We start from the raw sequence: 24,874 nt of genomic DNA on the forward strand, positions 1-24,874 counted from the left end.
AATAGTAACAAATAACAACTGTGAACCACAAATATATTATTTAAATGCACTGTCTGGGTTGTTTTTAAATCAGTTTGTTACACGCCTTTAAATTATATGGTTTGTGCGGAATTCAGACTTCGCTTGAAAAACATGTTTAAATTAGAAACTACAATTAAAAGCTGCATCCAGAATTGTCCATTAAAGACAATGAATTAAATGCACCCAGTGGGGTGTAAAAAGGAGAACAAGGGAGTAATGGGAAGGTTGGGGGGGATAGGGGATGTGTATGCTGACTATCTTACATAATGGGTTGTCACACAATGTATTTATAATTGCTGGCTTCCCCCTTGGATTGATCAATAGGACCCATGAGATGCCATTCTCCTGGACCTCATCAAGTTCATCCATGGGGCATTCGTGATCTATACTGTCAGCTCACTTGGGCAATGTGTTCAATTTCCCCACCACCAGCATTAATTACTCCACCAGGCATTTACAGAGCTTTCTCCTCAAGAATCCAACAGCTAAAGCATCTGTGAAGATGTTCACCCCTCTTCTTGGTAATTGCATTCCTTCTTTGTAAGGACCATATTCAGATCCACTCCACACATGGTTCTCCTTCTCCCTCTGAGATCTCACACACATTGTCAAATAACTTTTGAGAGAAAAATGGTGACCTTTGGGAGGGGTGGGGAATGTGCAGCCCATGGGCCACATATGGCACTCCCCCCTCCATGGCTGAGGAAGGATTTGAACCCTGGTTTCTAGAGTCATGGTCCAATGTTCGGACTACTGTACTACACCACATTGGATACTGAACTATTTTTGAAGGTGGCATCACATACAGCCTGTTGTAGCAGTCCTATTGGGCTGCCACTAAGTAGGATTGCCAATGTAGGTTTTCAGAAATATTATTCACCATGTAAAGTTAAGTATGGAGAAACTAGAATATAATGTTTGCTGGCATTGTTAACTCCAGCATTGGGTGCTTGGCCAATACTAGTGGGATGGGTTTAAAAAGTAATTTCCTGGCTGGAACATCAGTTTATATCTAAGAGTCTACCACAGTTATCTAACTTATTTTGGGAAATTCTGAAAAATGCAACTAGTTTGACAATGAGATTTGACATTCTGAAGCTAAGGTGTACTTAGGTTGGCTTGCAACTGAACAGAGACTTTGTACAATCCGGGTGCATAATCCAAAACTTTTGATGATGTGGCCAGCTTAACTTGTAAGTATACAATTATATCTGCTGAGAGATAAGAAGAGTAATTGTGAGATCAATGGCTTTCATGTCGGCTTTATCTGTGCACATATGTTGCAGATCTGGGGGGAGTGATTACTTTCCCTAGTGGTTAGATCCCTTTCTTCACAAAGTTTACCTCCACCCCAGAATTACTGGTAGGCTGCCATCAGTGAGGATGAGTTTCCTATGCTATCCAGCTGCTTGGGCAATTTCCGAGCCTTAATTTCAACAGACCTCACCTTTTAGTCCATATCAAGGAAACAATAAAAAGAAAGGCAAGTTAGAATGTATTGCATGAAGCTCAGAAACCTTGTGCAAGTCCTAAAGATTGTTGTTTTGTGACTTCAAGTCATTTCCAACCTATGGCGACCCTAAGGTGACACTGTCACCAGTTTTTCCTGGCAAGATTTGTTCAGAGGAGGTTTGCTTTTGCCTTCCTCTGAGGCTGAGAGAGTGTGATTTATACAAGGACTACTACATCATGCCGTCTCTCATCCTCCCTCCCTGGCTTTGGTGAGCTCTGGGAATCAGCCATCAGTGCAGATAAGGGGACACTGGCAGAAGAGGGGAAAAGCTGGGCAGCGCTTGAAAGAGACCACTTTCCAAGGTGCGGGAAATTTGAATCCACTTCATTTCTGGAGCTGCTTTTAGTGCCAAAAGGGAAAAACACTGGCGCTTGGCTGGAAGTGAGAGAGCAAAGGGGTGGGCATGATCCGCCCCTGCGCATTAACCCCTCCCTTCTGCTCCGAACTGAATAGACAGCAAGTTCCTATTTGTGACTGGTAAAAGGGTCAGTTCCTTGGAAAAGACGCACTAAAATTCCTAGTTCTAATAGAACCACATTGATTGAGTTTTTGGCCTTCCCCCCCCCCCCCCCCCCCCCGATCTGCAACATACAAGTCTACTCAGTGCCAGTGTGAACGGCCCTAAAATAACCCAGTTTCCACACCAGGTTATTTCATAGTGGGAATGGCCCCTTAGTCATCTTGGCTCCTAGGAGAGTTCAGGCTTGATTTGCTGCAGGACCCATTTATTTGTCTTTTTGGCAGTCCACAGTATCCTCCGAACTCTTCCCCAGCACCGCAATTCAACTGAGTTGATTCTCTTCCTATCAGCTTTCTTCACTATCCAACTTTCACAACCATACATAGAAATTGGAAATACAATGGCATGGACAATCCTGACTTCGGTTACACACCCAGTAAGATGCTGAAAATAGATACTGTTGAAAGGAATGCAGTGGTATGTTAAACAAGTCACACTTCTCTAGAATGCAGAGACAGACACAAAGAGTATTTCAGGCCAGCATACCATAAGTATCTCTGTGATACAAAAACCAAATTAGTGGCATGCATCTAGAAGCTAAGGTCCAAAACACACTGCAGAAATAATCCAGTCTGAGACCGCTTTAACTGCCCTGGCTCAGTGCTAGTGAATTCTGGGGGTTGTTGTTTATTGTGGCATCAGAGCTCTCGGATAAGGTTTGTCCTGAGAGGGTTTGCCACTATCTTCCTCTGAGGCTGAGAGAGTGTGACTTGCCCAAGATTACCCAGTGCAAACCCCAGTTTGTAGTGTCCTAGTCAAACATTCAATTCACTGCACCATGCTGGCTTTCAGATACATATTAAGCAATTATTCTAAATTGCATTTAGATTTATGCTCAGTTCAACCAAAAATGAGATCACTTGCATTTACTTCTGCTCCCTACATTCCCTGTTCAGCCTTCTTTATCTTTGCACTTAAAGAGCGGCAAGGCTGAGAACAAGAGAGAGACACGGAGAATGCATATGCCACCTCCACAATATAAATGATCAGGTTATCTCCAGTCTCCACAAACTACTGTTACCATATTTATAGAATATAAGTATTCATTATGATATTTTTGACCTAGGCTATCTTTCTTTAAGTAATAATTTTAAGAAAATGTTGATATCTAGATTACATTTTTAAAATCCAATTTAAAATCTTAAAATACATTATTTATTTATCTTTAAAACTGATTTTAAAAACTCCGGAATTTTTTTTATCAACACTGCTTGTAATGTCCTCTGGGACATACTTAAAACTACTATAAAAATGTACTTTTGCAAAAGAATGACAATAACTGGTAACAGCATTACTTTTTTGGCTCAAGGAGTAATGTTTACTTGTTAATTCCAAAATGTTTTGGGGATATCATTTGGACATAATTCTTGGGGGGCACATCAGTTGCCAAAAAATAAAATTGAAATTAAATAATAAGACATTAATAATGCTGTAGTTCAAAAAAGGGAGTTTTCCAAAGAGCCCACATAGCCTGTTGCTTAATTTGGCCTAGATAATGTTAATTTTATATTGGTTTTAATTAGATTATTTTAACTGTTGTAAATTTTTACTGTAAAGTTTTTTAAAATGATTTTATTTTGTGAGCCACCTTGGGTCCCTTTTTTGGGAAGAAAGGCGACATAAAAATGAAATGAAATAAACAGAGCAAATGGTCACAAGATTATGCCCAATAAAAGTAATAACATGGTAATATCTAAAAAAAATAATGTCTAAAGTTCTAACAGTTGTGAGAAAAGAAACACACACAAAGAAAATAAAAATAAGGATGGGGAAGTTACAGGAGTCTGCATTTGTGTTATTCCCAGGTTTGTTGTTGTTGTGTGCCTTCAAGCTGTTTCCAATTTATGGTGATCCTTAAGGGGTTTCTCTGTCAAGATTTGTTCAGAGGGAGCTTGCCTTTGCCTTCCTCTGAGGCTGAGAGAGAGTGACTTGCCCAAGGTCATCAAGTTTTGCCACCACATCTACAGGGCAAACCTGAGCCTATCCATCACTTTCACTAACTCTAGCAAAATGAAAAGATTCCACAGACTGATGCTTCTCAGTCACATATTGAGGATGGTGGAGCAAGCTTGTTTTCTGCTGCTCTGGAGAATAGGACCTCGAGCAATGGATTCAAACTACAAGAAAAGAGATTCCACTTCAACATTAGGAGGAACTTCCCAACAGTAAGAGCTTTTCAGACATGGAAAAGGTTGCCTCAGAGAGTGGTAGAGTCTCCTACTTTGAACAGAGGCTGGATCTGTGGGTGGTACTTTGATTGTGAATTCCTGCATGGTAGAAGGTTGGAGTGGGTGGCCCTTGTGGTCTCTTCCAATTCTGTGATTCTATGATTCTATGTATCCCAGTTTTCATCTGGGAAATGTTGGAGGATCTGTTGCTGCTGACACAGCTTCCCTGAGTCCAATATGTCCAATAGCCATACTGCCTAGGAAATTCTGAAAGCTGCAGTCCAAAAAAGTAATTTTTCCAACTCTGCCCAAAGAACCCACTTAGCTGTTGTTTAATCCGGCCTGGATCAGAATGGCTCCAAAAGGGTTGCTAAGGTCTAGAGCTCAGATCAGTGGCAATCTTGGATAAACAAGGGAAAGCAGACTCATCTGACAGCAGCAAGGGGGGGGGGGGGAAGGGGGGGTCTCTCTTACAGGAGACAGACGGCAGGAGCAGATTAAGGCTTATGGATACCCTGTGCTGACCCATATTTTGAAAGGCTTTCCTGAGCTCGCTAAAAATTACTGCTGCTTAACGCTTATAGTATTTAACATTTTATTTACAGCCTGGCACAAAGCACTAACAGAACAAAAACAAGACAGATAGCATCAACAGGAGCACTTTTGCAAGTCACAGTGTTGCATCAGCACTGAACAGCAGTGACACACAAACCAGCAAAACAGTATAACTTTGCACTAGCGTGGTTCGAGAATACAAGAACTGTACAGTTTCTTCACCATGAAAGATCAGCGCTCCACAGATGCAACACCAGCTCTGTCCAAAGGTTGAAACCCAGAGATGGGAAATGTGTATGCCCTTCCCCATTGAACTGCAAGTCCCAGCAGTAGCCCTAGCTAATGGAAAGGAGTGCTGGGAGAGGCACTCTTATTATTATTATTATTATTATTATTATTATTATTACAAAAGTAATAGACCGTGCAACTGGTAAAGTGACAGTATCCACAAAAGATTATGCTAGGAATTTCTTCTACCCAGTTAGTCTCATAGGTGCCTTTATGCCTTTTATGATAGAACAGACTTAACACTATGCTATCTCTTTGGCGGGATACAGACGGGCAGGGGAAGACGTCTTGGAGGTGTATTCTGCTGAATACGGAGCCTCCAGACCGCCCGCCCCGGGGGCGTGGCTCAGGTGTATGGGGCTTCCACATGGGGGGCAGTGAAGACGCCTCACCTGGGGCTGTTTCTGACCCGCAGTTTCCATACCGCCGCCTCGCAGGACGCCGCAAAGATAGAGGCAGCTTCCTCATGGGCGGCCAAAAACGGCTTTTTTTTTTCTTCTTTAGAAAAGAAGCAGAGAAAAGCAGCACCTTTTTAATGCCGCTTCTTCCCGCTTGGGGCGTGCGGGCGGCGTGTTCATGGCGGCATTCAGGTAAGGGCTGTCTGAAGGCTATACCTTCATGACGTCATGAACACACCCCTTTTTGCCCGTCTGTATCCCGCCATTGAATACTATAGTAAAATTCAGTGTTACTGACATGAAGTTATGGGACAGCATTTAGATCTGAGAATACTGTAGTATTCTAACCAAGAAGGCATGTTCTCCGAGTAACATCAGTGTAGCTTGGACAGTTTAAAACAGGTCATATGACTGTCTTTGAAGCATGAGGGGGGAAACAGATAACTGACCTCAATTTTTTCCCTCCCTTATGTCTCATACTCTTTTCTCATTATTAGTAGGACAGATATTTTCTTACTACACATATACAGGAATCCTATAGACCCCTGAGCTGTTTTAGGTTTGAAAAGGGAATGGACAGGTATCACACCTGCATGAGAATCCTGCAACAGAACTCTGCTTCTTAATTCTTACTCTTACGAACTCAGACAGCCAATATTCAGTATCAAGGGAAACTACTCTGTATTATGCTCAGAGGCACTCTAATTGCTTCTACTATATTATTTCATATCTATATTAGTGGCATGGTCAGAGTGGTGCTAAACTGAGCTAGAAGATGAGGTTTGATCTAGTGTGTGTTATCTGCCTTCAAGTCGTTTCCAACTTATGGTGACCTTAACACAAACCTATCCTGGGATTTTCTTGGCAATATTTATTCAGAGGAGATTTGCCATTGCCTTCCCCTGAGGCTGAGAGAATGCGACTTGCCTAAGGTCACCCAGTGGGTTTCATGGCTGAGCTGGGATTTGAACCCTAGTCTCCAGAGCTGTAGTTCAACCCTCAAAGTACTACGCCACGTTGGCTCCTGCTTACCTGTTTTCTCTTCTGATGTTGGTTGGTGAGTCCCATGTCAATGGGGCAGTAAGCCTGCTCTGGCTTTCAGTTTGAACTTTAAAAGAATTATGCAAGGTACTAGACCTATTCTGGAGATAGATTTCAGCATCTTGACAGTTCCTTTGAAGTTCAAACTAAAACTCAGAGTGGATTCATCATCTCACAAACATGAAAAACACCAGTTACTACTGTTTTCTATCTGCACAAGTAAGAGTAGCTATTCCCTCACAGAAATCTTAGTACTGTAGTGCTAAGCTAAGAGTAAAGGCAGGGAGATATTGCAAAGAAGGATCAGCTCAGGCAGAGGTGTCGCACCTGTTCTGAACTATGCTAAGCATCAGCCCACCTTTTCAGCTATGAGCAATCAGTATGGGCAAGAGAGAGGAAGGGAAGGATGAAAGTGACAGGTTCCCAATGGCTCATAGACATGAGATGTGTTGAGAAGGTTAATGCAGAGTTCCAAAGCCCCTCACTCCAGAAATACCCTTACCACCAATTTCCTTTTGGCTTGCCAACCTCTGCTTCTGGCAGCAACGCAGAAGGGACTTTCTCCGTGGCTACTCCTATAATTGGCTTTAATAGCTATTTTAGCTTTGTTTCTAACTTTCTATTCTGTTTCTGTTCACTGCATTTTATTATACTGTACTGTATTATTATTATTATTATTATTATTATTATTAACCTTTATTTATAAAGCGCTGTAAATGCACACAGCGCTGTACATACAATCTTTATAATTAGACAGTTCCCTGCCCTCAGGCTTACTGTATCCTTATTAATACTAAAGTAACACATTACAAATGATAATGGCACCTGCCTTTTTTAGGGGAGAGTTGTTGTTTGCCTTCAAGGCATTTTCAAATTTATGGCAATCCTAAAACAAACCTATCGGGGGGGGGGGGTTGGCAAGTTTCTTCAGAGGGGGTTTGCTATTGCCATCCTTTGAGTTGAGAGAGTGTGACTTACGCAAGGTCACCCAATGAGTTCTATGGCTGAGGAGGGATTTGAACCCTGGTCTCCATAGTCCAACACTCAAACCACTACACCACACTGGCTCTCTCGCAGGGATGGAGAGAGTGCTATTTTTGAAAGTAATACAGCAACTAACATCTTTTCTCACATCATTTATTCATTACTTAGTATTCATTGTTTTTGAGGGGGATTCCCACACAGAGAGACACCCTTTTCCCCATTTTCTTACCATTTCATGTGGGAGGAAAAGTAAAAAAAACCAATGAGTAATGCAACACATAAGCTTGATTTTTAAAACCCCACAAGAAGCAGTAGTATTTGGTTGGGGCTTTTAAAAAAAATAGGGAGTAGCAAATGGTAACAATTCCTTTTAAAATATAACTTGCAAAGGTCCGGTTGTTAGCTGACATGAGAACTATGTGGTGGAAATGCAGGATACAAATGGTACAATTGCAAAGGTAACTGAATAGAACCATCACAGTTTCCTGGACTTTATAGACTGCTTCATATAAATAGTTTCTTAGACTATAAGATGTGAAACACTGGCAAATCCCCCCCCCCCCCCAAAAAAAAATACCAGGGTAACTGGCACTAAATTTGTGACCACTGGCTACAACTGTTTGCTAAGGGACTGGCACTAGTCCAGGGACCACCACTTTGAGTAGAACACTTATAAAGATCCCTAGATGGGTGAGAATTTCCTTTCGTTTACATTGTTGCTGATATATCTAACACACTCGGAACGACAGCAAAAAATGAAACTCAGTTGTGCTCCAAAATGCACGTTTTTCTAAACATTGAGCTCAAGTTGATCAATTAAAATTTTGCAGATGGCACACATGCTGTAATGTGTATATTAGGTGGAAATTGCACTAATTACCATATTCCTACAGGGGAAAATTTGTACATGTTTTAAAAATGTCTCCCAAAATGTGGGAAATTGCATATAGGAACGCGTACATTTGAAGAAATATGTACAAATGTTAAAAAAATACAGTTTGCACGTCAGTGCTGAGGTGAGATGGCATGCAATAATAAACTACTGAAATCAATAGATTTGACCAACCCTATTCATCTCCCACCAGACACAAAGATAAGTAGAAGAGATCCGTCCTAAATCTGGCCTGCCTTGAACCCAGAAAGTCTTAACACCATGGGAAGCTGGACATTCAGGAGCAATGCTTTGTGGGCCTACCAGATATTGTCCACTTCCCTATTCTGCCTACATTTTGTGGTGTGGTCGCTGAGAAATAAGAAATAATTGCCTAGGGAAAAAGAGGCATCAAGATTTTGCCTCCCAGGATCTCCTCCCAAGGTCCTCCCAAGATTTGGGTTTCTACAGTTTCTGACTCCAGTTCTGAGGTCTTGTAGGTGGAAAAACCCACCTTTGCACATAAGAGCAAGTGCAAACCAGCAAAAGCCACACATTGGGCAAATATGGCCAATAGCCCCCAGGCACTGGAGCATCTGTTCACTTTGCACCACTGCCTGAAAGGACAACAAACACATTGCAAAATAGGGCAAGTTATAATGAAGGATTGGAAGCATAGGATGCCAGATTAAAGTGTGTGGGGAGGGGGACAAGCTGCCCTACATGCAGCTGTGGGAGAAGCCATTGCCAGATTAGATGGAAAAAAAGATATCCAATCCTGGGAGTTTCAGGAGGGAGCGAGGAAAATGGAAATGCAGGAATTGCCTGTCTCAAAGCCAAGTGAAAAAGAGATGCAATAAAGAGAGAGAAAGAGAAAACAGCAGGCAGGCAGCTTGTCTCTTCAAACCATGCCCATAGCATCTCCATGGACATCAGATTAATCAGACATTCAGTAATAAAGAGACTGCATTAGGTATTGTATGGGATAACAGGATTGTTGGGAGGGAAGGAAAGCCCCAGGGTGAATTCTTTGCCATGTATGACCTCCAATTCCATGGTCCAAGTCCAAAGAGTATGTCAAATGATTTTACTGGGGAGAACCTAGATATAGTCATGCTCGAAGGAGACTTAACTGGAATCAGAGAGATTTACATAAATTAGTCAGGAATAACATAAATTCCATTGATTTCAGGGTATCAGCTGCAAGCACACTTACGTCTGGATCCAGCCCAGTATCTCTGAGAATGATTTTCTCCCCACATCTGTGTATCCATTTTCAACACAGCAGTGATGGGGGACCCAGGGTGCAGCGCTGGAAGCAATGCGAGTGATCTCAAGCATCATTTCAGCAATTAAAACCTTAATTGATTAGGTTTCCATTCCTTCATCAGCAGAGCATTCAGAACTCAAAAGTAACAAGGCATAAGTAACAAATTTATCTATAATGAGTTAATCAGGCAGAGGGCTTAATGAGGGTGCAAGAAAGTTAAATTTCAAGTGCAGCATAAAAAGCAGGAACGTTATTGCTTCATTATAACAAATAAAGGCCTCCTATTAGTTTTAACATTTTACTTTTCAAATAAGTGGTTTAACATACTTTTTTTTATTTTAATGCCATTCTCTTACCTTTTTTAAAGTAGGAAAAAATCAGACATGTAAATAGTAACACAAGAGTAACTCAATGAGCTGCTTTTTAAAAAACAATGCAAGCAGGACACATCAACAAAATACTGTTCAACTACTGAACCAACCAATGAGAATTTTATTTTTAAAGGGTAACTTCCTAAACTCTGGAGATAACGCACAGGTGTTAAATAGAGCTTCCACGTGTCCTATGACCAAGATTTTCATCATGGAGGTGTGTTTCCTTAACTATAAGTCAGAACCCAAAATTGGATCCAGAGGTATATTGGCAGTGCATCATCAGTGTTTTATGGCCCCCTTTAGGAGACAGATTCACCTCCTCTTTCCCACTGTGTCAAGGGGATAAGGAACATCTGTGACCCTCCAAAGCTTTATTTCTTCCCCCACAATCTCTCGTGTGTATCTATTCGTTATGGAGAAAAAATACTAAAAATGGCTGAAAAACATCTAGAGTGAAAACTCAGAAGCAGAACCAGGCTGGAGGGGTGGAAAGCAAGAATTCCAACGGTCATGGAGAGGGGATTATAAAAATAATAATAAAACTTTTATTTCTATTTCTATTTCTATTCCACTTATTTGTTAGAACCAATCAAAGTGGCTTCCAACAGTTAAAATAATACAAATATAATAAAGATAATAATAGTAATAATAATAATAATAATAATAATAATACAAATATATACAGAACCCCCCCTTGAAAAAGAATTAAACCATTCTAAGATTAAAATTTCAGCATGATTAATAGCTCCTTCCCTTCCTACCTCTATAAAAGAAAAATAAAGTATTTGAAGGAAACAAGGAGGAATCATAGAACCTTGGAGTTGGAAGGGACCTTCTATTCCAGTCCAACCCCTGCCATGCAGGAATACACAACTGAAACAGTCCTGAAAGATGCCAATTCAGCCTTTGTTTAAAGACTTCTAAAGGAGAAGAGTCCACCACCTCAAGGTAGTCTATTCTATTGTCAAACAGCTTTTACAATTAAAAAAAAAAGTTATTCCTAATGTTCAGGTAAAATCTCTTTTCTTGTTATTTAAATCCATTTGTTCATGTTCTGGAGCAGCAGGAAACAAGATTGCTCCATCTTCCACATGACATCCCTACATGACATTAAAAATAATTATCAACTCACCTCTCAGACTTCTTTTCTCCAAGTTAAACATACGTGGCTCCCAAGTCATTCCTCATAAGGCTTGGTTTCCAGACCTTCAAACATCTTGATCATCATAGTTTTTTGTGGGTTTTTCAGGCTATGTGGCCATGTTCTAGAAGAATTTGTTCCTGACGTTTCGCCAGCATCTGTGGTTGGCATCTTCAGAGATCTTGATCACCCATCTCTCTAAACACACTCCAGCTTATCAGTATCTTTCCTTAACTGTGGTGCCCAGAACCGTATTCCAGGTAAGGTCTGACCAAACCAGAACAGAATGGGACTTGATATGAATACTAAAACTCTGTTGATCCAATCCAGAATTGCATTTGGTTGCCCTTCTCTAGACACACTCCAGCTTTTTTAGCTGCCACATCATGTTTAGTCTGTGGTCTACAAAGATCCTTTTCACATGTGTTTTGTACTTTATCATGAGGAGATATGGGGAAATAAATATTATTATTATTATTATTATTATTATTATTATTTACTGCTTTCACACCAGGTACCACCCATCCTAGAGCGGTGTGTTTCATTTTTCTTTCTGAGACATAGCACCTTACATTTAACCCTGTTTAAATTCATTTGGGGTTTGTTTTTGGACCAGCTCTCCAATCTGTCAGGGTCATTTGGAATTCTGTTCCTGTCCTTTGGGGTATTCACTACCGCCCCCCATCTGCAAATTTATAAATAAACCTTCTGTCTTCTACCATTTATAAAGATATTAAACAACACCAGGCCCAGGTCAGATTCCTGAAGCACTCCCACTAGATACTTCTCTTCAGGAGGAGGAAGAAGAAAAAGAATGAGAACAACAATTTTGCCAACAGTTTATACATCTCATCAGTTTCCATTTGTTCTGGAAGGATATTCCATTTTTTGCATTATCCCCGTTTATAATAGTGGTATGAGCCTGGTTGGAGGGCCATGCTTGTCTATGAACAAATCTAAGAACCCTCACCCTGTTTTGCCCATTAAATATGAATTGAACAAGAATCCTTGTATGGAAACAGTGCAGGAGTTTAAAATAAGAACCATTTCTCCAAATCAGTGCCTTCCAAACCTCTGAAAGTTGGAATAAAAATCCACTCTTTCACACTCCCCAAAATTAAAAAGTATTGCAATTTGTGGCTGGAAACCCATTAATTTAACTGAAACATATTTATCTCTTCCTGATCCAGAATCCTATTGCCTAATCCTTGTCTTGCTGATTTGGAAGCAAGGCCTAGTGCCAATGGAATTTACTTCCCCAAATAAGTACACCTGTGATTGAAGTCTCAATGAAGCAAATCACAACCAAAAGGCAAACAGTTTCCCCCTTCATCAGGTAGCTCAATGATTTTCTTTTGCACTAGATGCAACAGGAACACATGCAGTGAACCCCCTCAAGTACTTACTTGGTTAATTTCAAGTAGCTTGGAAATGTTACTTATTTGGATTACAACTCAAATATACACTAACCACATGGCCACAAAAAATCAATCTTACAAGATCTGCTCAGAATAAAATTCCACTTGGTTTAATAGGGCTTTCCCCTGATTGAAATATGCACAGAATTACAACTTGTGTAGCCTTAATCACTCCAGAGTCCCAATGCAAACCACACAACAGAATTATCTGCTCTTCAAGGCAAGCCTGACTAGATAGAGAAATAGTTGTTAGAGTGCCATTTCAAAGAATTATTATTATTATTATTATTATTATTAACTGGAAGGGCTCATTCACACAAAGCTTCCGCATGCAAAGCAGCTGGAAGCCACCTTGTAATTTCTATATAAAAAGACAACTTAAAAAATAAAATGAGAGTAAGCAAAGAGATGAGAACACCACTGGAAATGTGCCAAGTGCCATTCTTTCCTTGTCCAGATAACCACAAACAGACCCCCACAAGTATGTATTAAATGCCAGGGCTCAATCCCAAAAAGTAAGATAATAGATTAAAGATCTCTGGAGCAAATGGCAAAGTCCATTTTTTTTCTCACACACTGAGTAACTACACAACGACTTCCTACATATCAGGTATTAGAAGTGGAATGCACAGAAATCTGACTGCTGGTCCTTCTTTTTTAAAAGAAGAATGCAGAGGAAAGGATTGGGGTAGATGCACATACAGATCTGCAGGGATCCTCAGCAAGGAGGTATGCATTTAGATATCAGATGCTTCATCACAGAGGAAGCTTCGTGCCACTGAATCCCTGGCATCCGTTTCAGAAGCCAGTATAAAGCCAGGAACAGAAAAACATTCTCTGATATATAATTACACACTACGCCTCTTAAAATGCATTAGCAGTGGGGATATGGAATATGCTGCCCCCTGCCAAACTGGCAGCAGGAATAACATCTCTACTGAGCATGTGCAAAGTGCAATGTTCTGATCAGTAAGTAACTACAAACATTATCTGCTTATCACTGGAAGGGGAGGTTGGTTTAAATTCAAGCAAGCTTTTAATGATGGTTTTTGTGAGTTTTTCGGGCTATGTGGCCATGTTCTATAAGAGTTTATTCTTGACGTTTCGTCAGCATCTCTGATTCTCTGAAGAAGTCAGCCACAGATGCTGGTGAAACGTCAGGAATAAACTCTTATAGAACATGGCCACATAGCCCGAAAAACCCACAAAAAACTATGGATGCCGGCCATGAAAGCCTTCGACTTCACCTCTTAAGGACGACTTGATGTAATTTTTAAGGCTAATCTAATTAGTTTTCCTGGAGTTTTATGCATTTTTAATATTTAGACAAAAGGGACTTCACTACTCCAGGCATCATATTTTCTTAGTCATTTTTCATAGCTTCTTAGAAAATACATTTCATAAACAAGCAAACTAGGGTTGAAAGGAGGAGAGTTCCCAGACAGGCTCACAGGTTCATGTCAATCAGGACACATATGAATGTATAGAATTTGGTGTGGCATCAAGGGCATAGACAGATGCAGGCAAAAGGAGGACACTGCCTCCCAAATAAGTATTCTCCCCCGCCACTAAATTTTCCTTCAGTCCTTAAATTTCTAACATTGCAGTAATTTTAAACCTCAGGTGAGCATTAAGAAATACTGTCTGAGAACCCAAAGAGAAGAAGCAGGCCAAGTTTCCAAGAGAATGCAAACACAGCAAATATAAGAGTTCTAGGTGTGAACAATTTCCAATGTTTCAGTCACTAGAAATTTAGAGACTGAAGGAAAATTTCACAGGAGAACAGAATTATTATTTTAGGTGGCCAACTCCCTTATTTTGGACCCCTGTGAGGCACGGGGGCCGCATCTGATCCACAAACCTATAAGCTGGTCTTTGATAAGCCACTACTTTTCAGTTTCAGCTCCTCATCTTAAGACCCTGGACCTACACTGAGTCTCATATAGCATTGTCCCCAGATGAATAGTGTGTATTTTAACTAGTATCAGCTCTCTTTCTTGTCCGGTTATCTTGTGATCACTTTTACATAGCAGTCCCCAAAATGTTGTTTGATTACAATACTCATCATTGTCAGGGTGCAGGATGACAGAGGTTACAGTCCTAAACAATTTGAAAAAAGTCATAGAGATTAAACCTATGGCTTACTGCATGCAAAGCATGGACTCAGCCACTGTGTTCCTTCCTGTCACAAGGAATCTAGTTATACTGTACATTTTTCAAAACCATCTTTCATCATCCTAGCTCTCAGTGCTGGCTCTGCCATGCCAGGAAAGGAAACTTCCACAGGTACCTGGTCTGGGATGTCAAGAAATGATTGCAAATTTAACTTATTAAGGTAGAATTAAAAGAAATAGACATGTTAATCTGTAAAATCAGTACGTAGAGATGGATTTTGGAAAAAGATCTGAGGAAGTAGACTGAAGTCTACGAAAGCTCATGCTGCAAATTTCTTTGTCATCCTCAACTCTGCCAACCCCAGATCTGAAGAAAGGGTGAGACTGTCAAGCAAGTTCCTTCCAGAGATTCTCCCCTTGTTCCTTGTTATCACTGACTCACTCAGCCACTTCATCTGGGGTGGAACCAGTCCTCATCACTGCCCCAAAAGGAGAAGAAAGACAAACTGAGCAACCAGATTGAAAGCAGCCCATTCTCTCCCATCTCTGCTCACTAAGGAAGAAATAATGAGAGTGAAATCAGAGGGTGGTTGGCACAGAACCATTTGCTGAGGTGTAGGACTGTCCCCAAGGATCTATCTCTGGAGTGGGAAAAGGAACAGAACTGGAAAAAATAAGCTCAACAAATTTCAGCCAGTAGGCAATCTGCATTACACAATTACACACCATATTTCTTACTACTTTCGTTGCCATGACATCCTAAGGAATTCTATGATTTGTAACTTCTTGGGAGTTTATCACATAAGGGGGGATTGGGACTTTAAAAAGTGATTAACCCAAGAAAATCATGCATTTGACATTAAAATGTGATTAAAATGAGATTAACACAAGAGCCATCCTGTGAATAACCAGGGAATAACCAGGCAATAAACAGCAAAAAGTCATTCATGGTAAAATCTCGTAAATGATTTGCTGCTGTTTCTTGCCTGGTTATTCACGGGTTAATAGCACTTTAATCACGTTTCACCTCGACGTTGTGTGAAAACCATTAGCGCAACTGCAGGATTATCACAGGTTATTCACAGGATAATATCACTTTGTACACGACGTTGTATGAAAACCAATAGCGCAATTGCAGGGTTATCATGGATTAATCACTATTTATACTTCCAATTGTCCCCTGTATGATAAACTCCTTGAAGTACAGTACTTAGCAAATACTCTGAGAAGAGAGAGAGACATAGGATTTAATTCTGGAGCATCAACAGGAACTCAAAGCATCTTGCCAATTTATATGGGAAGGAGACTAGAGCATGAGAATCTCACTAAACTGCATATCCCATTATTCATGAGAAAAAGGTTATGAAGTGATATAGGTATGCAGTGAAGATACACCTTTTATTAGGAGCAGCTGAATTTGCCAAGGCTCATTTCAGTTAAATGAGTGCTAAAGCCTAATCCTACATATATGAAGAGCAAATTCATTATTTGACTGCCATTCCTTTTGTAGCTGAAACAGCATGATGTAGGCACCAGAGGAAGATATCGATAGGCTTGACAGAAATCCGAGGTTTGCAAAAAGATTTCCCACCCCACCCCCAAAAAAGTAAAAAAAGGGTCAATCATAAAGCGATTCAGTCCCAATGAAGACTGAAGAGGCCCAGTTGGCATAAAATACTAGGGGTAGATGGGAATGGGAGGAATTATTGGAGCGTCTTTGAAAATATCATGGCTAGTACTCTAAACAAGAGCACTAAACACTGTAACATTTTGTTGCAGGTTCCATTTGCTTGACTGAGGACTGAGCCCCCCAAATCACCTTCTAGTGCCACAACTCAGCCCTAGAAACACACAATAATAAAATCCTGTAATAATAAAATGTCTCTGAAGTTACACAAGAGAGCCAGTGTAGGGCAGTGGTTTGAGTGTTGGACTACAACTGTGGAAACCAGGGTTTGATTCCCAGCTCAGCCATGAAAACAACTGGGTGACCCTGGGCAAGTCACATGCTCTCAGCCTCACGGAAAGACAATGCCAAACCTCCTCTGAACAAATCTTGCCTAGAAAAACCCCATGATAAGTTCACCTTAGACTGAGTCACCATTAAGTTGGAAATGACAACACACAACAAGGAATGATGAGCTCACAAAGCGCTCGCATACTACCTCCAATATTTAATATTGCAGAAGACCAGGAATGGGAATCCTAAAAGGAGAAGCAGGCAGGCTTCTCATCCTTTTCTTTCTTTAAAAGGCTCAGCTCGATGGAAAAAAAACCTACCTTTTAGACTTTAAGACAGGGATGGGCAAAGGGCAGTCCAAGAGCCACATGCTGTCCTTGTTTGTTGTCCCCAGGGCCCATTGAGGTTTTTTCTCCCCCCTTCAAAAAACCCTATAATGTTCACAAGGTGTGAAGAAGGCACTTCGACTTAGTTCCCCCATAGCCAATTTAGGTCCTTTTTTGAAGCAAAAAATGACAGCCACTAACTTCCTATTATTTAAAAAAAAGCATCACCAGGGCCTATAGTGGTCCAAAACGACCATACTGAAAACACCCCCCATGTCACCTAGAGGACATTTGGGACATTTGGAGGGGGATTTAAAAACATTTTTGCAGGAATGAGTCCAGTGGGGGATGAGGCCCCATAGACTTCTACAATTGTCCAGCCCTAATTTAAGGGAAATAAAAAGGTAGACTAACAGATATAAAAGAATCCTGTAGCACCTCTGAGAATAGCTAAGAAAAAGAAATTTCTAGCATAAGCTTTATGGACTCCAATCCATTTCTTCACTCCATGCATCCAGCAAAGTGTATTGGAGTCCATGTAGGTGTACTAGAAACTTCTTTTTTTCACTTTGTCTCACAGGTGCTAAAGGATTCCTTTCTATCTCTTTATGCTGCAAAAGACTGTGTCCTTTAATATTGCTGAAACTGGTGAACTGTTCATGCACCAGCATCAAAGGAAGCAAACAGGAAAGGAGCGCAGGCAAGTGAAGACCAAAGAGACAGATCCACAGATAGCCACACTATAGAGGTTGCCAACCAATCAATGGTTAATTGCAGTTCTTTGCAATTCTTTGGAAGAGGCACCTGTTCTGGCTACAGATTTGGGCTGGCCCTTCTCCAGTGCTAAAATCTAGAGGCACAGAGTTGGCAAAATGGCAAAACAACTTCTATTGTGTGATCAGTCTTTTAGTTTACACATGCTTTTTTTCCAGATTTTGCTATAGGATTTTGATTTTGCCGGATGCTTTTAAGTCTTGATGATGAATTAGTAATCAAAGTAACAGCTTGCTTCATCCAATATTTTCTGAACACTACTTCCCCACCCCTGGCACATGCACACACACATACACACACCGCCATAAATCAGTGGATCCCAAGTTTCCCACCTTCAGAAAATTCTTTCTGCATCAACCCATCCACTGAAGATGCCCTGGATGTTTGCAAGAGATCCCCTATGTGTAACAAAATTCTGCATAAAGAATAAATATCTTTTCAGGCTGCACAGTCAATTCACATTGGTCACCGGCTCATGTTTGACCATTTGAGTTAAGATTGTAGCCTGGACACACCCAGCATTGCACAAAACATGTTTATAGCTGAGGAAAATCACTAGGAGATGGATAAGCAGTTTTTCAGAGAAACCGATATGCTTCTGCTTTTACAGATCTTCTCATGGAGAAAAATTCTCAGCATGATTCCTAAGAACTCCAAGGTTTTCCATAACACAATTTAAAAAGTTGCTTTTCCAACTGCTATACAATTTGCAACTGGATGTGTGTGTGTGCATGTGTATTTGTATATGCAAACTGTGAGACTAAAACTTCAAATTTTATTCTACATACCATTCTGGATTTTTCACCCAGAGCAAGTCACTTGTACATATCACAAATGAGTACAAGTTTGCAGGCAAATTAACATTAGGGTTAGTTCACGTCTTTAAAATGTATGTTCATTTCCCACTTTCTCATTTAGATTTGACAACTTACCGTGCAAATTTTCAATCAACCATTGAAACAATAAAATTTAGCATGGGGAAACAATAGAAATCCCAGCTCTTTCCTCTCAAGACTTCAAGGGAACATATATTCTCTCCCACCTCATTTAACCCTCACAACAGTCCTGTAAGACAGGATTAGGCCAAGTGATAGTGACAGGACCAGGTTTACCACTCAACTTCCTGGATGAGTTTGAACCTGGCTTTGCCTAGTCCTACAGTCTGACATACTCTAACCACAACACCACACTGGCTCCATAAATGTCCAAAGCATTAAACATATCATCTATAAGAGTAGGAATTATTGAATGCATTTCTTTAACTGCTCAAAGCACTTCCCAGTTCTTACGAGTAAATTGTAAAACGTGGTTAATCCACAGTAAATGGGTTACTCATATTATCTTCTGCGTAGAATATTATTCACAGTGTAATAAAAAAAAGCATGCAGGCATATATCAGTTAACAATGCCTCTGATATTATTGTTGTTGTTAGCTGTCTTCCATTCAGCTTCGATTCATGGCAAGCCTGAGTGATGTTCTCAGCCTCTCTGCTCAGGTCCAGCAGGTTCAGGCCCATGACCACTCTGATTGAGCCATCCATCTGGTGTACAGTCTTCCTCACTTTCTACTACCTTCTACCTATTACTATTATTATTATTATTATTATTCATTTGTATCCCACCTTTCTGCTAATAATGAGACTCAAGACAGCTGTGTTGTTAACTGGCCTCGAGTCAACCTTGACTCATGGTGAGCATTTGGATGAGATATACCCAAAAAAACCCTGTCCTTCACTGCTCTGCTTAGGTCCTGCACATTCAGGCCTCTGAATGAGTCTATCCATGCTTGCAATCTCCATCTCTTTCTCCTGCCTTCTATCTTTCCTACTATTATAGTCTTTTCTAGTGAGTCATGCCTTCTCATGATGTGGCTGAAGTATGACAACCTCAATCTACTAAAACTTCAAATTTTACTGTATATACTATTCTGGGTATTCCACCCAGAGCTGCCGCCCAACCTCTACCAGATCCAGGGGCATCTCCCAACCTGCATATCTCCTCCTCCACTGCACCATACCAACCAGACCCCCCCTCTCCCATTATTATTATTATTATTATTATTATTATTATTATTATTTTATATAGCACCATGCATGTACACAGCACTTTACAAACAGTTACAGAATAAATCATTTAGAACTATTTCAATCATATTAAATACCAAAATGCAGTCCTAAAATACAATTAAAAAACCACACACACAGTGTAAAATAAAACAAAATAGTCTAGACAGATAATCAAACATACTAAAGTTATGAAGCATTCCAGTGATCTCGAACCCTGTTTACCCCCTCGGTGCCCTAGGTAGCAGCTGCATCATACCATGGACACCCCCTTCTCCCATCATCATTGTCGTCATCGTCCATTTATATAGTGCCGTCCACGTACATGGCACTTTACAAACAGCGACAGAGGAACACCTGTATAACTATTCCAGTCATATAAAATACCAAAATACAGTCCTAAAATACAATAAAACAAACACACAATGCAGAATAGAACAAAATAGTCACGAGAGATAATCAAGTATACAAAAGATCTCAAACATCCCAGTGGCCTGGGACCCTGTTTAACACTCCGCCTTCTTAATATTATTATTATTATCATTGATTTATACAGCTCTATCCATGTACATGGTGATTTACAAACAGTGACAGAAGAAAACATTTAAAACTATTCTAAAATGCAATCCAAAAATACAATAAAACACGCACACATGCACACAACGCAGGATAGAACCAAATAGTCAGGAGAGAGAATCAAGTGTACTAAAGATCTCAAGCATCCCAGAGGTCTAGGACCCTGTTTAATATCCTGGTGTCCTGTTATCATTATTATCAGCATCATTAGCACCATCCATGAACATGGTGCTTTACAAACAGTGGCAGAAGGAAGCCTTTAAAATACAATCCAAATATACCAAAATGCAATCCAAAAATACAACATACACACACATAATGTAGAATAGAACCAAATAGTCAGTTGAGACTGGTACCACCTTGGTGCCCTATTATTATTATCATTATTATTATCACTGTTCATCATCATCATTGTTGATTCATATAGCGCCATCCATGTACACGGTGCTTTACAAACAGTGACAGAAGGAAACCTTGAAAACTATTCCAGTCATATAAAATACCAAAATATAATCCAAAAATACAACACACACACACACACAATGAAGAATAGTCAGTTGAAACGCTCAAGTGTACTAAAGACCTCTTGCATCCCAAAGGTCTGGGACTCTTGTTTAACACCCTGGTACCCTATTATCATCAATCATCATCATCATCATCATGCTCACACACAATGAAGAATAGTCAGGAGAAAGACTCAAGTGTACTAAGGATCTCACGCATCCTAGAGGTCTGGGACCCTGTTTACCAGCCCGGTACCCTAGGTGACAGCATCTCTTCCACCCCCCTCCCAACAATATACACAACAACACACCCTGGCCTTGCCCCAAGCATCTTTCCTTGCTCAGCCCCACACACCCCATGCCTCCCTCGCCTCTGTGCGCAAAGATCCACGATCAGGGCACAGCACGGCACCCCCCCCCCCCCCCCAAACCGCCCCCCAGCCCCCTCTGGGGGGGGGGCTCCCCCTCTCCGGCTCCTCCCCTTACAAACCCACCCCATAGAACAGAGATCCCAGCCAGCACCACGCCCTGTATCTTCCCTCCACCCCTTTATACCAAGCGATGCCCATCCCTGGCACCCCAATCTCTGCCCTCTCTCCCCTCCTGCTTACCTCTTCCATCCTGGACCTCTCAGGGTCTCCCAGGGGCGGTGATGGAAGGAGCCATGGGGCAGAGGAGCATCCCTGGATGGGTGGCACAGCTGCAGAGCCCACGATCCCAGCCTTGGCTTGCCTTTGCCACCCCCCCCCCCTTGCTCTTGCTCTTCCTACCCAGCCCTGCTTGCCTGTCTCCACCCCATGGCCCCTCCCTGCTGCTCAGTCCCCCCTCCCAGCCATCCAAAGGCAGGGCCCAGAGTGGGTCATGTGAGGCTGCTGTCTCTTTTGGGCACGATGGGGAATGGGGAGGGGGAGGGCAGAGAGGGAGAGAGAGAAACACCCCCCTTCTGAGATCCACCCTCTGATGCAATGCTTTCTTCCTCCCTACACACACACAGCTTACACCTTTTGCAAATCTAAAGAGGTGGGGGGCATCCCTGGGTTAAGGATGCTCTTCCCTGAGCAACCCCCAAAGCTGCCCTCCTCCCTTTCCTTGAGAGACTAGGAAAAAACGAGGGAAGGGGCGGTTTTTTCCTAGTCTCTCAAGGAAAGAGAGGAGGGCAACTTTGGGGGTTGCTCAGGGAAAGGCCTCCTTCCCTCGGCCCTTCCCCCCATTTTTGGCCCCCTACTTTCTCAAAAGGATGAGAGCAGCATTGTGGGTTGCTACATTGTAGGTTTCACCCCTTCCCTCGTTTTTCCTAATCTCTCAAGGAGATGAGAAGAGCTTTGAGGGGGTTGTTCAGAGAAAGGCATCCTCCCCTCGCCCCATTCTTCGTTTTTTGCCCCCTAGTTTCTCAAAAGGATGAGAGCGACACTGTGGGTTGCATCCTCCCATCACCCCTTCCCTCGTTTTTCCTAGTCTCTCAAGGAAAGGGAGGAGAAAAGCTTTGGGGGTTGCTGGGAAAAGGCATCCTCCCATCGCCCCTTCCTTCGTTTTTCCCTCCTATTCTCTCAAAGAAATTAGAGCAGCTTTCTGTGTTACATCATCCCTTCCCTCGTTTTTTCTGGTCCCTGAATGAAAGGGAGGAGAACAGCTTTGGGAGTTGTTCAGGGAAGGGCATCCTCTCATGGTCCCTTCCCTCGTTTTTTCTAGTCTCTCAATGAAAGGAAGAGAACACTTTTGGGGGTTGTTCAAAGAAGGGCATCTTCCTATCACCTTCCCGCCCTTTTTTTAGTCTCTCAGGGATGAGAAGAACTTTGGGGTTTACTCAGGGACGGGCAGCCTCTTATGGTCCCTTCCCTCGCGTTTTCTAGTCTCTCATTAAAAGGGAGCTTTGCTGGTTGCTTAGAAGAGAAAATCCTCCCATCAACCCTTCCCTAATTTTTTTCTCTAGTCTTTCAGTGAAAGGGATGAAACATGCATATCCTTTCCTTTCATAGATTTGCAAAAAAAAAAAAAAAGGGGGGGGGGGGGGGAGTAGAACCAGCATGGCACAGCAATTTTAATGTTGGTTTTCAACTCTGGAGACCAAAGGTCAATTTCCCACTTGGCTATGAAGCCCACTGGGTGACCTTGGACAAGTCACATGCTCTCAGCCTCAGGGGATGGCAATGGTCAACCTCCTCTGAACAAATCTGCCCAAGAAAACCCCAAAACAGGGTTTCCTTAGGGCAATGATGGCAAACCTTTTAGAGACCAAGTGCCCAACTCAATGGCATTCCTCACCAGGTGTCACTGGTGCTGGGAGGGACTTACCCAGAGACAGTTCCCCCTCTTCCCCTGCCCTTCCATGCCTTTAACTGTCCCTGCATGCCCTCAGAGACAGCTTTGCATGCCAGAGAGCGCACATGTGCCATATGTTCACCACCATGGCCTTACTGTCACCATAAGTTGGAAATGACTTGACAGCACACAACAACAACAAAGGAAATGGTGTATGTGGTGGTGGGAAGACACAATGTGTCCTTACTGGGGTGATGGGAAGATGTTCTTCCGTGAGCAACCCCAAAGTCGTTCCTCTCCCGTCACATCATTAGGGTTGGCGTCACTTAGTACAGTAACTCATGGTGTCACCATTCCTCACTCCCCCCCACTGTCCACCTCTCATACCACACCGCTGTTGTTGTTGTTGTGTGCCTTCAAGTGATTTCCAACTTATGGCGACCATATGTGAATCTATCATGGGGTTTTCATGGCAGGTTTCTTCAGGGAGGTTTGCCATTGCTATCCTCTGAGGCTGAGAGAGTGTGATTTGGTCATCCAGTGGGTTTACATGCCCAAGCCGGAATTTGAATCCTGGTTTACAGCGTCATAATCTAATGCTTAATCCACTAACACTACACTCTATATAATCTTTAGTAATGTTTTTTGTTCTGACGTCCTTGATGTAGTGGGGGGTTGCCCTATATGGGTTTGTAACTGTGTGGCCAGAAACTTAAGTCAAGTCATATGTGTGGGATCCAATGGTGCTCACTATGGGTTGGAGTGGAAAGGAATCCTTATGGATCTTGGGAATTCCATATAGTCTTGATGGGATAGCTTCAGAGTTGCATAAATTTTAGCGCGCGGCTGGCTCAATGGAGGAATTTTTGATCAATGTGTTCATTTTCCTGGTGATTTTGTTGGTCGGGACTTGTTTGTTTTTTGTATATTACAGGATCCAAGAGTTCCTTGATTTTTCTTTGTTTGTATTGTTCTGTTTCCATAATTACTGTGGCATTGCTTTTGTCTGCTGGGAGGATGCTAATTTCTGCATCCGAACTGAGCTCCTTGGTGACTTTTCTTTCTTTTATGGTTATGTTGCTGAGTGGCAGTTTTGCCTTGCACAGAATCCTTGCTGTTTCTCCTCTTATCTCTTCCGCTTCCTCCTCTGGGAGATGGTGGTGATGAAAACCACCCAGGGTGAGGGGGAGTTTCCCAGCAGACAATGGATCATTAGTTAAATAAACACCCTGAGGTCTTGCCATTCAACAATACACAAATTACACAAATAACACAGAACAATACACAAATTAACATGTAAATTGCTTCCTCTCAACTAATTATAACACCCCATTCTCTTCCATGCCAGCATTTTCTGAAGATGCCCACCACAGCTGCTGGCAAAATGTCAGGCATAAACTTCTAGAACATGGCTGCATAGTCCAAACAACCCACAAAAAACAACCCAAGAAGTCTGAGGGGCTGCAAAAACAGCCTGTGTTACATCCCCATATGAACCCCAAAGGTTACACTTTGCCCACTCCTGCACCTCGCTATTACAGTCGGCCTGCTTGCATACACAGGCTTCCCAAACACAGACTTGAGGTCAAGTAGACAGGAAGCCCCATTTAGATGAATGGTGCACCGCGCATGGGAGCGCGCCCCATTCATCTAAATGTGGATGGAGCATGTGCGGAATTCGCTTTACACGGGGGGGGGGGGTCTGGAGCGGATCCCTCACGTAAAGCAAGGGTCAAC

Source organism: Sceloporus undulatus, chromosome 6, assembly GCF_019175285.1.
Source record: "Sceloporus undulatus isolate JIND9_A2432 ecotype Alabama chromosome 6, SceUnd_v1.1, whole genome shotgun sequence".
Taxonomy (NCBI): domain Eukaryota; kingdom Metazoa; phylum Chordata; class Lepidosauria; order Squamata; family Phrynosomatidae; genus Sceloporus; species Sceloporus undulatus.